We start from the raw sequence: 5,601 nt of genomic DNA, 5'->3' as shown, positions 1-5,601 counted from the left end.
CTCTTATATGATCAATTGCATATTCAAGTTGATATCGATTAAGAAGCCCTAGTGAGCGCGTGCTTTAAAACTTTACACCCTGACTCTATTTGAGAGTTGTTGTTTGTTCAGATCAAATTATCAAAAGGCAGAGTTAGTTTGAAGATTAAAAATTACTCAGAATTTTACTCTCATTCTATGAGGATTTTATGATATGGTGCAGATTCTCATGATGCCGCAAGCCCCTATGAATAATTACTCATTCGATAATGAGAAAACTTTTATAAAGGTTAATATAAGAAAGCTAAGTATTAAGTATATTGAATAACATTTACTTTGATTTAGAGTTGCAGAAATTTATCCCTTTCAATTAAAGATGGATGGGAAAAATGAGTGATAAAATTTGATCAAGATTTCATGGTTTTATCATAATCAAGTTATCATAGCCTGATTTACCTAATAATGATTCTTGCCAATGTTAACTGAATAATCTTTAAACTAGGAAGATGTCTACCTAAATGATAAATTAATCAAACCTTAGTTAAATTTAGGTTTTATGCTCTATCAGTGCAACCTATGATTCATAAGTCAAAGAGTTTTTTCATTGGAACTTACAAGTTAATATGCCATGATAATAAATAATATATCATTTTCTAATGAAAATACTAAGTGGAGACCCCAAATTATAAGCATTTACCTGTGTTGTTTAGTAAAATCATTGGTTAGAGAAACAAGTGTTTATACCTTACTGACGTAAAATATTTTGAGAGTGAGTATAACAATAAGCTCAGATAAAGGCATAACCCCTTTTTAGTAGTTATTCTCATTTTATATTCTGAATAAAACACTTGCACAATGATGCATTTTTTTCTTAAATTTTTGGATGACGTATCTTCATTGTAAATTTTTTACATTTTTGCACTTTTTATATTCTTTTTTTTTATATGGATGTGGCCCCAAGTGATCTGGCACTTAGTCTAGATAGTATTTTAAAATATAGCACCCTGCATTCATATCTATCGTTAACAAGCTGATTATCGTTGTTTTAAGTTTCTTCTCACCTAGTCTTCATGAAGGTGAGGATCAAAACTTGAAATGTGGAATTATTAACCTTGTCCTATAAGCATGGCTACCCGCTTAAGAAACATTATGTAAAAATGAGTTTGATTTTGCACATGAAAAGAGAGTTTGGAATTTCAAAAATAGTGCCCATTTTTTCAAAAAAAAGGTTGCAAGGTTCACGATTGGGGTTGAATTTAAAATTTCATCTTATTTTTAGTCAATGCACCATCTTATACTTTAATTCGAGCATTTAACATATTTATCGTAGAAACATACAAGCAAATTAGATTTCAAAAGGTTTGTAAATTTTAAACTGTAAGTAATTTGCACACTTCTCAAATTTAAAGAATTTAGTGCAACTGTTTTAGCCTATTCAACATTTTCAAGGTTTTATGCTTATACATTTAGCACAGCTTTACGAACACTTGTGGTGAGTTTGATTGTGAAAAGTCACAAATAAAAAAAATAATTATGACTTGTGGAGTAGTTACACATTTTTTTAAAATAGAAAATTTAACTCAACTTATTCTTATGTCTCATAGCATTCTTATAGGGTTTTAAAAATCAGGCCGAAAGGCGATCTGATTGTTCAACCTAAACCAGTCTAAAAGGCCAGTCCGCGTTCTTTCCTTGAAAACCAGTTTTGCATCAAACCGAGATGAATCGGTCAAACCGCTGTTTAGTCGATGAACGGGTGAAGCCAGTCCTGGTCCCTTGAACCGGCCCGGTTCAATTTTGAAATATTTAAATAATTAACTATACATTAAGAAAAAAATATAAGTAATATTCATAATTTAGCAAATAATATGTAAATTAAGAATGCTTAATTTTTAAATAAATAAATTTCAACCAAGCATTTCATATAGCTCCACTAGATGTTGGTTCCCCTATCTAAACTCAAAAGCAACATAAAGTGTAACCGTACCAAGAAGAAATTCTCCAAGTAATAGACTAAATAAATTAAAAGCTTTTACTTCTAAAGTTTATAATATACATATATATTTTAAAATAATTTTTTAATGAACATTTTTAGATGTAAATAAATTCATTTTAATTAAAAATTTAACAAATTATAACTTTATTATTATTTATGTATTATAAAATTTGGTTTATTATATATTAATAGTAAATAAATCTAATCTTAATAATTTATAAATGTAAATTATAATATGAAATAAATATATTAATTTAAGCTGTTAAATTTATATTTAAACATAAACATAAATTAATAATAATTTATATTAAAATTTATAAATTATATGGAAAGTTAAATTTTTTTAAAAATTTGAATTAAATTTAAGATTGAAATTCTTAAAAATTTTAAAATACATGATATTATTAATGTGCAATTTAATGTATTTTTTAATCAAATTTATTGTTATATATTACTTGTTTATCATTTCAATTTTATTTAAATAATTTTCATATTTTTTACATCATGCCGGTTCAAACCCTGGATGAACCATTGAATTCTTAAAAGCTTTCCTTCATTCGGTGCTATATCTAGTCTATTTTGACAACCTTGATTTCTTCAAAACTTTTTGTTTAAACATTTAGCACGTTGTCAAAGCATGTGCGTGTAGGTTGATTTAAAAACTTGCTTTTTCTTTATATGTGCACATCTTTGATGCATTTGCATATTGCATTTTATGACTCATAATACACTGTGCATTTTGATATGTCTACATGTAGCTCACATTTTTTGCGTGCATTGCCGTATACTTATATATTTTAACATACTTACATGCTTTTGATGTATACTACACTGTTCCACTTGCACACTTTTGTGCATTTACAGCAATATATTGCATGATTTTAGCGAATGAGCCATTTAGTTTTTTCATTTATTTCTTGTTTAACAAATGAGACAGACAAGAAAAGAGTTGGCAAGAATGAGATAACAATGTGCAAGGATTGGTGGATTTATGACTAAACAGAATAGAAGGATTTGAAGTGATTTCATTCCTTCTTTTAATATATTAATTATTTAAATTAGATTTGGTTTAATATATATATATATATATATATATATATATATATATATATATATTTGTGTGGTGTAATTAAATGAAAAATATAATATTTGCATTATTAAAAATAGATTATATTTAAACTTTATTTAATAGTAATAATCTTATTTTTAAAATACATTAATTGCTTTCATTAATAATTAATTTGAAACAAAATATAGTTTCAGAATAATGGTGTGTATAATACACAATATAGCTCTATTTCAAAACCTAAGTTAATAATTAATTAAAAATTAAACTAATTTTAAAAAAACATTGCTGACTCATAAAGTTTTTGTCACTTTTATATATCAAACTTTGTCATCATTTCACCACTGACTTATTGATGTTTTAGGAATGACTCAAGAGCTACTTACTGTACATCATCCTCATCCGTGAAGTTAAGATCAATTATTTGTCTAGCCTAACTTTGTGTTATTAACCAAAAGAGCTGCTGTTGCATGGTGTGATTGTACAGGCAACATTTTGGAAGCACATGCCTGTCTCTTATAGATGGTAAAGGAACGTCATGTTCTGGGCCAGATTAGGCACACATCACATCATTATTTTGTCATAGGAGCTGCATGGAACCTGACAAGAAGTTGTGGCAATAATTATTTGTTTCAGAAAAGACTAGAGAACCATTTTATCAAACAACCAGTCAAGAAAGAATTCTAAGAAAACCGCCTATTGCATGGTTGGAAGGGGTTAAAGAGGCAGCTTATGAGTTAAAGGTGGATTTAAATGACAATGTCGGCAGGTTGATGTGTGAATAATATTACTAGACGATTGACATTTCACTTCAATTTAGATCTTTAAGGTTGGGCTTATTATTATGTCTAACTTATGTTTTTAAGGAGTTTAATACAAAGATATACTATTGTCAAACTATAGCTAAAGTATCAAAATTTTTATTTTCAGTTTTCTCACTCACTTTAGTATGATATTTCCATTGGTTTAATTTTGGCTATCAGTGATTGATTTACTTTCATGATTAAACGCTGTTAGGTAATTGCTTGGGAAATTTAATGTAGATTTCTGCTCTTTTCAAATTCAGCTTTGTGCTTGTAAATCTATATGCTTCTTTTGTGCTATTGCTGGTTGCTTCGTGACAAATTTCCTATAGCGACTTTCTCTGTGGAAGTACCGCACAAGGATCGAAAATGACCATAATTTTTGTGTGTTTATTTTTTTTCTAATATTAGAAAATCTATAAATCTTTCTTTACATCAACTTTAATTTTCTTGCCTTGAGTGATTGTTCAATCCGATGCTTATTACTGTAAATTAAAGCGAAGTATTTACTCTGGGGGTTTGTTTTTTTTCATATTCAACTTATATTGGATACTGTAAGATGTTAGCTTTCTTTCGCAAATTTCCGCAAGTCAATATTTTCTTAATTATGCTAAATATATTGTACTTCTATATATTATTTTCTTTCAGTCATAAGCAAGGTTGGCTTGAAGTTCAATTGCTGGGAGTTTGAGCATCCAAATCTTGTAAACTCATAGAGTTACGTTCTGGATGAGGATGAAAGAGGGAATAACAAAGCTATTGGTTTATGATACATGCCAAAAAGAGTTTAGAATACCATCTATTCAACAGAGCTGCCCCTCCCCTCCCCGGAATGTACGACTGAAGATTGCTTTGGGAGCTGCAGAAGGCTTGGCTGTTCTGCATGAAGGTTTAGAACTTCAGTTCCTATCATAAACTTTCTTATTAATTGTATGCACTGTAGTTTATGTGTTATCCTCCATCCATGATGATTAAATCTAAGAAAGTAATGCAAAAAACATGGACCAAAATGCGAATTTGTTGCTTTTTTTTTAATGAAACAAAGTCATTACTTGTCATAAAACGTACAAAACTGGACTTTGATTATGTTTACTTTCATGTAATAAATCTGTGTAAAGAACAAAAAATGAAAGGCAGAATGAAACTGACTGTAAACATTTGATTGAGACCATAGCTGAAATTGCAATCCACCTTAAAGTTAAAAAAGAATTAAATAACATTGAAAAGATGCCAAAAAAAAAATTGCATACTCTCATGTCTTTATTAATGATGGTTAGTTGTAGCTATAAACCCCCCCATCCAAATCGTCATGTATAGCTAAGTATTTGAGTTGTTTTTTTTTTTTTAAACAAATTGGCTATCAGATAAATAAACTTAAGATTTTGTTCTCTAGCAAGACTTCATGTTATGTTCAAAGTTTCCATAGCATAAGATTTATGATTAATTATTCTTGGAGACCATGAAAGAAATTTTTTAAGGTAGTCAGGTATGCTTTATAATGCTTGATTTTACCCAAGCAATTTTGGATTGGGGAGAAAATATATACCACTTCTCAACAATAGATGTTGGGAAATGATTAACAAACCTATCATGATTCCATTGGTTCGTTTTCTCAAGTTCTCATGACGGTGAATCCATATTTATTCTTGTATGGATACCTAACGTGTCATTGAAATGCGTTAAGAGTTTGCTTTAAAGGCGGTCTGACATGCTCTTTGGTCATGCAAGCATGTATCATCAAGCTAAAATTAGAAAAG

Source organism: Dendrobium catenatum, unplaced genomic scaffold (assembly GCF_001605985.2).
Source record: "Dendrobium catenatum unplaced genomic scaffold, ASM160598v2 fragScaff_scaffold_772, whole genome shotgun sequence".
Taxonomy (NCBI): Eukaryota; Viridiplantae; Streptophyta; class Magnoliopsida; order Asparagales; family Orchidaceae; genus Dendrobium; species Dendrobium catenatum.
This window is presented reverse-complemented; position numbering follows the sequence as displayed.